This window comes from Hyaena hyaena, unplaced genomic scaffold (assembly GCF_003009895.1).
Source record: "Hyaena hyaena isolate Hyena2069 unplaced genomic scaffold, ASM300989v1 scaffold_34, whole genome shotgun sequence".
Taxonomy (NCBI): Eukaryota; Metazoa; Chordata; class Mammalia; order Carnivora; family Hyaenidae; genus Hyaena; species Hyaena hyaena.
In genome coordinates this window covers 2,260,437-2,272,929 of record NW_024080665.1, presented here as the reverse complement: position 1 = coordinate 2,272,929, position 12,493 = coordinate 2,260,437, and the positions used below count along the sequence as shown (strand labels likewise).

Below are 12,493 nucleotides of genomic sequence, written 5' to 3'. Positions count from 1 at the left end.
ATATTAGTGTTTGTTGCTCTTCATATGAGCTTCTTCACATTACCTGGCATAGACCTTCAATGTCTATTATTTCTCTTCTTTCCCTCAGGAATAAGGAGCCCCAAAGCACAGTAGGACACTTAAACCCTCAAAGCTCAGGAGACACTCAATAAATAATAGATAATTATTTTAAGATTTCTTCTGATTCTGTTTTGCCTAGATTGTATGAAATGTTGACTGATAAACTTACTCATGTTTTCTTTCCTGTGTATCAAGCATAGAAAAACTCCTGGAAAACTACCTTGAGAACATTTTTTAAAGTTTGTAAATCACATAAAACTAGAATACAAATTTCTGACTGTCAAAATCCTTCTTAAAGAATAGTTTTTATAAAGGAACAAAGGAATTTAAATATGTCTGCCTGGAACAAAGAAGGTCTACCACTTCTCACTGTAGATACTGAACATCTATCAACATAGCCCAAATTTTTCTGGCAATCACATTCCACTGATTATTAACATTGATTTGACTACTGACTAAAGGTTCTATACTTTTTTTTTTTTTTTTTTGCTCAGGCTGTGCCCATATGTCACGTCTTCCTCTTCTCATCCAGTTGGTTTTGGGACTCAAGTACTGTATAAAGCTATATCTCTATCCCAATTAAATGTCACCTTGAAATTTAAGATGGGCTGAATATATATTCTACTTTCCAGTCCCCAGAAATCTTATGTCCTGATTCTGTTACACAAAGCAATCACTATCTTTATAAGCTCCACATTACCATTGTATTGGCTTTCTAAGGTTCTTTTTTTTTTTAGCTTTGGATATGATTTCTATACCTCTGTTCAAATGTTTAAATTGTAATATCCTTAAGAGAAAACCGTTCACAATTTTATCCCCAGGATACTGTACAGTTTCCAACATACAGTGTTCAATGAGCTTTAGGCAAGTAAATAACTAAATGAATGGACATGTTGAATAAGACTAGATCAAAAACAGCCCTATGTCATGCCATTAGAAATTTCCCTCTAGAGTGATAATAAGTCATTAAGCAGTTACAAATCTTCCTATTTTTGATATCATCTAGCTTATACTTCTTCATCTTGGTCATAAGGATTTCATTACATAGCTGTCACACACCTTATACTACAACTCTAATTACCTTTTCATAATGGAGACATTAGTCTGAGACAACTTGTTCTTGTGAATGGTTCACTTAAGGTTCAGTTTAAAGGAAAGGCAGGGGTGCGCCGGGTGGCTCAGTCAGTTGGGCATCCGTCTTCGGCTCAGGTCATGATCTCATGGCTCGTGGGTTCAAGCCCTGCGTCGGGCTCTGTGCTGACAGCTAGCTCAGAGCCTGGAACCTGCTTCAGATTCTGTGTCTCCTTCTCTCTCTGACCCTTCCCTGCTCATGCTGCCTCTCTCTCTCAGAAATAAATAAAACATTTTAAATGTTTCAAAAAAATAAAGGAAAGATAAGTAGAACAACTGTATGCAAGAGAACAGCCAGTTAGGGCACTGGAATAGCTTTTCAAAATCCTTCAAGGAGCAGAGTGCATTGCATGTTGAGAACAGGAAGTGGGTGGTGTGCTAAGGCAAAGAGATCATGAGAGCAGTGTCATGAGAGGCAGTCTGGGAAGACTGATCAGAGCCAAATTACTGTGGACTTGAAATGCCTGAGAAATCTTTTGCATTTCCACAGCACCTACAGCAGTCTTAGACACATGGGAATCACTCAAATACTTGTTGATGGGCTTATTAAATATGATAGTTTCCCAAAAGACCAGAAATCTACCCTAAAGCCTGCTTTTACATTCCTCCGTCTAGACCATACACATAGTTGAGAAGAACACACAGTCTCACAGCAATGGCATCAAATAAGACAGAATGCTATTACTACTTATGAAATTAACACTCTCATGGAAAAGTAAATGGTAGCTTCGTGGGTGGGAAAATTCTACAGAGAAGAGTTAGGTGGTATGAAAGCATGTGATAATGAGTATGTCAGGTCTAACCAAGATGTGCCCTCAAAAACAAACAACACGGATGAAGCAACAGTTATAGAACAATAATCAACTCTTCAGATTTCCAATTTACATCTCGAATAATTCATTTCAGGCAAGAAGGACCACATTTGGCATAAGAGCAGGCTAAATCATTCCCAGATTTTTTCATAATACCATCCATGTGCTAAAATACAAGTTTAATTTAAAATATATTCATTGTACAATAAACATACTTGAGGAAACACATACAAAAGTACTTCAGAATTAGAAACAAGAAAGGACACAAACTACAATAAGGGCAAGATTTTTAAAAATTAAAAGGAATAATATATTCAACTTCAACCAATAAACTAAAAAAAACTAGCAAAAGTAAATGACTATCTAGAAAACTATAAATTACCAAGTTGCTTCAACAACAGGTTGAAACATGAATTGATCAATAACCACAAAGAAATTAGGAAGGTAATCAAAGGGAAGTGGAGGGATCATAGGCCCTGATAGTTTTATGGGTGAGAACTGCCACCTAAATATAAGTTGTATAACTTGTTTCAAATCATGGGAAAATACAGAGAGCCCCTCACTTCATCTTAGGCTACTCAGTAGCTCTTACCAGTCTTAATTTGGACAAGAACAGCACACAAAAAATAAAACTATATGCTTGCCTCTTTTATAAAGAATTAAATTAATTAATAAAAATTAATAATAGTAAATAGTAAATAAAACATTAGGAAATCTAACTTAGTGCTGTATTAAAAATATATCATAAACAAGCAAAATTTATTCCAGGATTATATAGAAGGTTTAACATCATTAAGTCTGTGTAGTCTCTGTATTAATAGAAGAAGGAAGAAAACTCAGACTTGTTACTGAGTAAAATCCTTAATTACTAGGCATAGAAACATTCTTACTTGATGAAAGGTACCTATCAGAAAGCTGTAATATACATGATATTCAATGGTAAACTGTCAGCAAATGAAGGATACCCTCTGACAGGTAAATCCTTAAATTTTCCTTGTATGGCCACAAAAATATCTCACCCAACATGGTTTTCTGCAATGTGGCCTTAATATTTCCCTGCCAAGAGAGAATATCTTTCTCTATTCCTTGAATCTAGGCAGGCCCTGTAATTGTTTTTGACAAATACAATATACAGAAGTGACCCTGTGCTAGTTCTAGGGATAGCCAATAATTGGCCTACAAACTTCTACTTCCTGTCTCTGAACACTCCTTCTGGAGGCAACCAGCCTCCAAGAAATCTGACTACCCTGAGAATGCTTTATGTAAGAAAGCCCAAGCTGGCCGTGTGGATAAGCTGCTTACTGGAAAAGACAGAGAGAGAGAGCTGGCCCCTCTCCACTGTTCCAGCCATCCCAACTAAGGCATCAGAAATATCCACATGTTCAATCCAGCTGAATCTTCAGATAACTCTACCCACTGTTGCCATTTGACTGCAACTACCTGAAAGGCCCCAAGTAAAAACCACCCAGGCTAAGCTCAAGTCGTCCCACAGAACTGAGGATCTGAGGATAATAAATTGTCTTAAACTACTAAGTTTGGGGATGATTTGATATGCTACAATAGAATGCTCACCGTGGAAGACTTAGCCAACCTAAGAAGTTAGAAGAGACAAGAGGCAACCACTTAGAAAATAAAAGACAGAACTGTTACCATTTGCAAATGATACAATTATCTACATAAGATGCCTAAGAGTCAGTTAAAAACTATCAGATTAAAAGACTTCGGCAATCATATGCTAGATCAGCATGCATTATCTAGAATGCCTCTAATTTCAAGAGTTTCTCCATTAACCTTATAGGATATACCAAACAGACTGTTTCAATTGGTGAAACCATGATACCAATGTAGTACAAAATATATTCTGGCTTTGTACTGTTTGGCTTTGCTTGGCTCACAGCCATTGATCTTGCATCTTTAACCCTGGTTAACCAGCTTATAAATTTTAGTCTTTGATCATGAGAAAGATGAGGCAAGAGGAATGTAACTGCATATATTCATTCTGAAAATACTGGTTAAATCTCATCACTGTCTTTAAATATAATCCACTGCCCCCATATAGTACATCCCACAAAATTAACGCTTCTCAATGTAAATTTTACTCTGTCCTGAAATTGTATAATTTCAAGATGATTCTTCTGCTCCAGCAGAATCTTCCCACTATGTTTGCCTCCTCCTCTATCCTTATTGTATGATCTTATACCTCTCTACAGACCCTCAAAACTCTTCTAATTCAAGGACTTTCTTTATTCCTTCCCTAAAGACTGCAGAAAAATCACACTGGCTTCTTTTTTTCTAAGTCTGTTTCAATGCTCACAAAAATAAGGGTACTAAGTATCTTATATATTATTTCATTCAGTTCCCATATGTACCACAAAGTTCAGCACTTGACTGCGTTTGTCTCGACACCAATTTTTCCAAGACTAAATCTTATTCAACTAGATACACAGTAAGCCTCTTGCCTTCTTCTCTTTTGTCTTCTCTCACTGTATCTAATAAAGAGCTGTATACTTTGCATGTGTTTAATATATACTTGATGGTTTTTAAAATCAATTTTGAAATTGTAATTTAAATAATATCCTTCAGATGCCACCTGGGTAGCTCAGTCGGTTAAGCATCTGACTTTGGCTCGGGTCATAGTCTTGTGGTTCGTGGGTTAGAGCCCCACATTGAGCTCTTGTGCTGACAGCTCAGAGCCTGGAGCCTGTTTCACATTCTGTGTATCCATCTCTCGCTGCCCCTCACCCCCCCTCCTCTCGCTCTCACTCTCTCTCTCAAAAATAAACTTTAAAAAATGTAAATAATATCCTTCAACTAACTGGCTTTCATAAGAACAGTATTTAAAAGGAAATTACTAACCTTGGTTAAATCCTTTTTTTTTTTTTAAACTGAAGGATAACTGACATAACATTTATTAGTTTTAGGTGTATAATATAATGATTGGATATTTGCATATATACTGCAAAATGGTCACCACGTTAAGTCCATTTGTTTTCATTCATCTGGTCTTTTATGACCAAGCCTATCCCCTTCATCTCCTTTTTAAAAATAACATGGGTAAAGAGAGGCCACATTTTCTAGGATTCTGATTGTTAAGGCTTGTGAGCATCAGAGAGCCCAATGCAGGGTTCATGACTTTCCACTTGGTTCTGAGGTTCTAGCAATGTGAAATTCTTGTGGGCTACGACTTTTAGTGTAAAACAGGTTGGTTGGTTGGTTGGTTTGTCTTTTGTTCTTGTTTAGAGAGCACGAGCAGGGGAGAGAAACAGAAGGAGAGAATCGTAAGCAGGTTCCACACTCAGTGTGGAGCCAGACCAGGGGCTCAATCCCACAACCCTGGGATCATGATCTGAGCTGAAACCAAAAGTCAGTGGCTCAACTGACTCAACTACCCAAGCACCCCTAAAATAGAAGTTTTTCAGATTACTCAATGGTAGAAAATGACATTTCCTTAATTTTAATCTTAACTGGACCACAAAAAACAATCAGGTTGAAGGGAAGAGATGACAGCTATGGTGACAGTAATGATTAACTTTAAAGGCGGCTTAATGAAGAGATGATTTTTTTTAGGTCTTGTCAGATATTCCCAGAAAAGTTCTAATTTCCAGGGAAATTAATAATAAAGACTTGGAGCATATACAACAACAAAAATCTGAACAGAAAGTTGGCATCAGCCATATTCTTGGGTATACACAGATAACAAAAGCAAAGTGAGAGAAGCATTTTTATGGAGTTTACTCCTGAAAGTAAATCAATGAAAGATGCTTCGTTCATTGAGAAAAAGTTCCTACAAAAAAATGTCAGCTGAATTCCAATATGTGTCCAATGACACAGCTGAAAACTTGCTGTGTAAACTCATTTTATTAAATGAATGGTAACAGTTCAGACTGACAGACAATCCAGAGACTACCTAATAATGCATCATCAAGGTATGCATCAGAATCATCTGCGCTGTTTTTTTATTAAAAATACCTAGTGACTCATCTTGAAGCCTCTCCATCAGAAGATACAATAATTAAAATGGTAATTATGTATGAGAATGAAAAAATATTATCACAAAGTCATATGATTTTTTAAGGCATATTTTTTTTTTTTTTTTTTTTTTTTACAATTAATGAATACTGTCTACTTGTGGAGACACAAAAGGCAATTTGATTAACATTTGGATTTTATAAATTTTTGTATAGGACAGTGTACTCGTTCAGAGAACAGGCTGTGGTGCCAGGAGCAGCTCAAATTGCAGCTCTGGTGTTTATTAGCCATGTGACTTTGTGGAGTTTCCCTAACCTTCTGTGCCTTATCTGGAAAATGATGAAAAAATTGTCCTCCTTCAAAGGTTTATTCTGAAGATTAAATACTTATAAAGCATCTATGATTTTATCACTTGAAAAGGACTCAAATATTAGCTATGATTCTAATTATTATTATCCTCTGAAAGCTTACATATTTATTCCAGTAAGCACGCCACTGTCCAAAGCACTCTAGGGAGTTGCCTACAAAACTTGTACAGTCTCTGAATATCTTCAGTAATGGCAAATCTTTATCTTTGATGGTGTACTTGATATTTTAGGACTCATCAAAATTAATCTGGGCCAAATTTTTATGAATCAGATGGGCAATCAGGCTGGATAATGACCTTTTAAGTGAAAAATAAAATATGATGATAGAGTAATTTTTTTTATGTTGGCAGTTCCAGAAATATCTATGTAATTGACTCACTGTCACAGTTAAGGTCACCTTTGTAGTGAAAGGACCATGGTAATATTAGCACTGAGAGTTATTTTAGAGGTCTTTTAATCAATGCTGTCATTTTAAATATGAAAATGAAACCTCAGTTAGCATAAGTGACTTGCCCAAAATCTCAAAGCTATGCCAGTCAGAGAGCTGAGACAAAAGCCCAAGATTCTTAACTTCCAGTTCACTTCTTCTTCCTCTACACCACACTGCCTTGTCCTTGTGGTCACATCTACAAGTGACATTTATACTCATGCAAACGGTCTTATTGCTGGTATTAAAAAATAAAAAAGGGGGCACCTGGGTGGCTCAGTCGGTTAAGCATCTGATTTCAGCTCTGGTCATGATCTCACAGTTCATGGGTTCGAGCCCCACATCGGGTTCTGTGCTGACAGCTCAGAGCCTGGAGCCTGCTTCAGATTCTGTGTCTCCCTCTCTCTCTGCCCCTTCCCCCCTCAAAAATATAAACATTAAAAAAAATTTTTTTAAGTAAAAAAGTTGCTCCCAGAGCCAGAAAGTTTTCATAGATTCCCCTATTGCCAACACATGTGATTAACTTTGCTCATTTTGGATTTTAGTATAATGTTTCAGGATTGGCTTAAGAAATTTCTCCATTTGGCCTACTATCTGAAGAACATGAGCAAATACAGAATTCCTTCTAGATTGGCAGTTCTGTTGGAGTTTTAACTGGACACAAATCAAAGTTACTGCAGTGTCTCCAAAGACATGTTCCTACCAGCATATAACTACTTACAACTCTTGAAGTCTGTTCCAAAAAAATAAACGAGCACAATTCTCCTTTCTCCTCCTTCTTCATCCCATTGGACCTCCAGCTTATTACCAGTCTCACACACTCACAAATGCCTCACAAGTCTTTTAGTCACTGATAAGCAAAAACCAATCTGAATAGAGTGAGACTTTATAGTCTTGTGGTCTTTAGACTATATATTCCTGAGGCCTCCAGAATTCTAGAGCATGCATCCATGTCTGCATACATGCATATGTATGCATAAAGGTATAGGTATGTTTTTATATCTGAATATGTGTAAGGGATTATATAAGGACACTTTGCTACACTAAAAAAAACATTCAACTGAAAGCCAAAGAACCTGGTTCGAACTCAGTTCTACCAATTTAAGAGCTAACATTTAGAGCATATTCCATAACCTCTTAAGTATCTCTAAGCTCCGAGTTCTCTATGGAAAGGGATGAGATCATATTAATCTTTTAAATTCCCATTCTGCTGTCTCTGGCTCATAGTAGGCTTTCCATAAATTTGTTTCAGTTCAAATCTGAATGGGAACAAAGGGAGACCAAGAAAACAACACATAGGTAGAAAGGTAAAGTCCACATCTTCCACAAAAGTGGAGTGTAAAGTCATTTTTTTACCCTGAAATTACTAGAATGTTCTACAGGATATAAAAATCCTCAGAAACAGCCTAATATACTCCACTTCTGGCCAAGCCAGAGTAATAGAGACAGTATTACCCTCCCAAATGAAACAACTAAGACAACAACAATAACAACTAAGAAAACATGTTGAAACAATGGTTTTCAAAACGCTGGCTATCAGGCAAGAAAAGACAGTAAGAGCTGAGAGTAAGGAAACACTTGAGGTGAGCCCTGTGACTGGAGAAAGTTTTGAGGCCGACACCCAGGGAGAGGGATCCCAGTAGAGGAAGGTGGACTCCCTGAGTTGAAAAGCTGGGAGACCAGAGAAACCAAAAGTGCTAGAGTTCTCAGCACACAGTACTAGAGAAGAGAAGGCAAACAGAAAACTCCAGAGATCTGGAGGGAGTCACACTCAAGTATTCAGTTGTGTACTGATCAGTAAATCAGTGGAGGAAAATACCCAAAGCCGGAGGGGGGGGGGGGAAAACCCAAAAGGACTAAAAGAAAAAAGAAGCAGAGATTACACACGGTGAGAAATAATGCCTATTCCTCACAGAGTATGACCCATAATCCATGAGCCATACATAAAGTATTAAGAACAGTTTTGTTTCAGGGGTAGATGAAATTAGCCACAGACCAAATTATGTTCTAGCCCAGCCTTACAAAGTTTAAAAGCAAGATGTCAAAGGATCAAAATTTTTCCAAGTAACATAAATATATCTCAGAATAAATCTCAAGAATACTCACTGAAATAAAAAAATACTCAGCAAGCAATAAGGCAAAATAAACAATGCCTGGAATCTAGTCAAATATTATGACACATGCAAAGAAGGGGGAAATAAAATACAAAATGAATGCAAAATCAATCAATCAGCATGAGTCTGGGAAGTGCTGATGTGGATGGATAAAAAAAAGAGAGAGAGGGAAAAGAGAGAGGAAAGAGAAGGGGTGATGAGAAGAGAAAGAAATCAATCAAAACTGACTCTGAATTGACAGAGATGAGATGATTAGTACAGGGCCATTAAGTTATTACAAATGTAATTTATATGCACAAAAGCTAGAGAAAAGATTGAACATGTTATATGTTTAGCGGTACCTGGATGGCTCAGTCAATTAAGCGTCTTACTCTTGATTTGGCTCAAGTCATGATCTCAAGGTTTATGAGTTTGAGCCCCACATCAGGCTCTGCACTGACAGTATTGAGCCTGCTTGGATTCTCTCTCTCCCTCTCTCTCTTCCTCTCTCTGTCTCTCCCCTGCTTGGGCATGCTCCCTCTCTCTCTCCCTCTCTCTCTCTCCCTCAAAATAAATATATTTTTAAAAAGAAATAAGTAAATAAATAAAAATCAAAGTAAATCAACTGTTCAAAGCAACAAGAATAATATATTGGAGGGTTGGTAACATTTAGAAGTAAAATACATGATGGGGCGCCTGGGTGGCTTAGTCAGTTAAGCGTCCGACTTTCGCTTAGGTCATGATCTCGCGGTTCGTGGGTTCGAGCCCCGCGTCGGGNAAACAACAACAAAAAAACACTGAATGAATTAATAGATATGCCTAGTAGTGTGATAAAGTCTTAATCTCTTCTATTAGTTAGAAAACCACTTCTTTAATACAGAAAATAAGTATAGAAAAATGTAAAGAATTAAAGACAGTACTTTAGGGGCGCCTGGGTGGCTTAGCCAGTTAATCGTCCGACTTTCGCTTAGGTCACGATCTCGCGGTTAGTGGGTTCGAGCCCCGCATCGGGCTCTGTACTGACTGCCTGCTCAGAGCCTGGAGCCTGCTTCAGATTCTGTGTCTCCCTCTCTCTCTGACCCTCCCCTGCTCGCGCTGTCTCTCTCTCTCCTAAAAATAAATAAAACATTAAAAAAAAATTAAAAAAAAAGAAGTAAAATACATAATAAAAATAGCAAAAAGGCCAGTAAGAGGAAAAATGTACATGGATGTAAGGTCCTTTTACTGTATGGGAAGTGGTATGCTATCACTCTAAAATGTACATTATAAACCCTAAAGCAACCATTAGAATAACAAAACAAAAAATTAAAGCTAATAAAGCCAACAAAGGAAATAAAATCTAAAATTAGGCAGATAAGAAGCAAAAGGAGATCAAAGAACAAATGTAAGAAACTGAGTACAGATAGCAAGATAGTAGATTTAAACTCCGCAATAGCAGTAATTACAGTAAATTAAAAATAGCCCAAACACCCCAATTAATAGGCAAAAAAAAAAAAAAAAAATACTGGATTTAGAAAAAGGGCAAGACCCAACTTCATGATATCTACAAGGAACTCCCTTTAAATATAAAAAATTTAAAATAGGCTAAATATAAAAAGCAAACAGGAAAAAGATACGCCATGCTGACACGGTTCAAAAGAAAGCTAGAATAGCTGTATTAGTATTATACAAAGTAGACTTCAGAACAAAGGTTATTACCAGGAACAAAAATAATGATAATGATCAATTATCTTCAATGATAATTCGTAATTCATCTTAAATGATAATCAGAATGATTTAAAAAAGGTACCAGCAATTTTTCTTTTCTTTTTTTTTTTTTTAATATTTTTATTTATTTCTAGGAGAGAGAGAGAGAGAGGGACAGCGTGAGCAGGGAAGGGTCAGAGAGAGAGGGAGACACAGACTCTGAAACAGGCTCCAGGCTCTGAGCTGGCAGTCAGCACAGAGCCCAACGCAGGACTCGAACCCACGAACCGTGAGATCATGACCTAAGCGAAAGTCGGACACTTAACCGACTAAGCCACCCAGGAGCCCCGGTACCAGCAATTTTTCAAGGGGACATAATTCTAAATGTTTATGCACCCAATAAGAGCTTGAAAATGCATGAAGCAAAATGTGAAAGACCTATAGGTTAACACAGACAAATCCACAATATTTAACACCCCCCTCAAAAAGTAATAGGAAAAAAAACCAGAAAAAATAGGAAAAAAACCCAAAATGTATGACATGCAATTAATGTACTAAATTTATAGTACTAAAACCATATATTTGTAAACAAGAAAAGCCTCAAATCAATGACCTCAGCTTTCACTGTAAAAAATTAGAAGTACAAATTAAACTCAAAGTCTGCAGGAGAAAGGAAATAATAAATATCAGAGCTGAGATCAATGAAACAAAAGACAAAAACAATAGAAAAATCAGTAATGCCAAAACCTGTTTCTTGGAGAAGATCCATAATACTGACAAGCCTCTGGCTAGACTAACCAGGAAAAAAAGAAGACTCAATTACCAATAACAAGAACAGAAGTAACAGCACTACAGATTCTACAGATGCTTAATTTTACCACTTACATAAAGTGGACAAATTCCTTGAAAGATACAAATTACCAAAGCTCCCTCGAGTAGAAATATAGATGACTGGAATAGTTCTATATGTAAAGAAACATAATTTTAGTTCAAAATACTCCTACAAGGAGAATTTCAGACTCAGATAGCTTCATTATTAATTCTAACAAACATGTAAAGAAGAAAGAATACCAGTTCAACACAATCTCTTCCAGAAAAATGAAAAGAGTAGTTCTCAATTCATTCTGGCTCCCCAATAGAGGGATCCCTAATAGAGGCCTCAACAACTGATAGACATTTGTATTGTTGCCAGGTTTTAGCTAACACAAATAAAGATCTTATGAACGTCTGTACATAAATCTTTATTTGGACATACACTTTCATTTCTCCTGGATAAATATCTAGGAGGAGAATGGCTAGGTCATATTGTAGGTATATGCATTGTGGAATATCCACACAAAGAAATACAACTTAGTAACAAAAAGAAATGAATTACTTACACACACCATGAACAAATCTCAAGATAATTATCTTGAAATATAGAAGGCAGACAAAAAAGAACACATACTATACAATTATATTTATATAAAATTCTCAAAAAATCAAACTAATCTATGGTGATTAAAAAGCATATGAACATATAGGAGGATTAGGAGGAAATTAACGGAGGACCATGGGGGAGAAGAAAGGGAAAAATAGTGGGGGAGAGGGAGGGAGGCAAACCATGAGAGACTCTTGAATGCCGAGAACAAACTGAGGGCAGATGGAGTGGGGGGGGTGGGGTAAGGGGGCGATGGAGGAGGGCACTTGTGGGGATGAGCACTGAGTGTTATATGGAAACCAACTTGACAATAAACTATTAAAAAAAAAAGCATATGAGCGTTTGCTTGGAGATGGAAAAAGAATGAGTAAGAAGGAGGCATTATCAAGGGGCATAAGGAAATTTTTGGAGCTGTTGAGTATGTTCATTGGTTTAATTATGGTGACAGTTTCATGGATGTTTGCATATCAAAACTTATCAAATTGTACACCTTAAGTTTGTGAAGTTTATTATGTCAATTCTATCTT

The 12,493-nt window shown here is 36.7% G+C and overlaps 1 protein-coding gene across 1 annotated transcript in view; it reads right to left on the bottom strand.

The window, feature by feature from the left end:
* The window catches only part of UVRAG (UV radiation resistance associated), a 286,651-nt gene that overhangs the window by 175,418 nt on the left and 98,740 nt on the right, over nt 1-12,493 (bottom strand). The gene's annotated exons all lie outside the window — the stretch shown is intronic.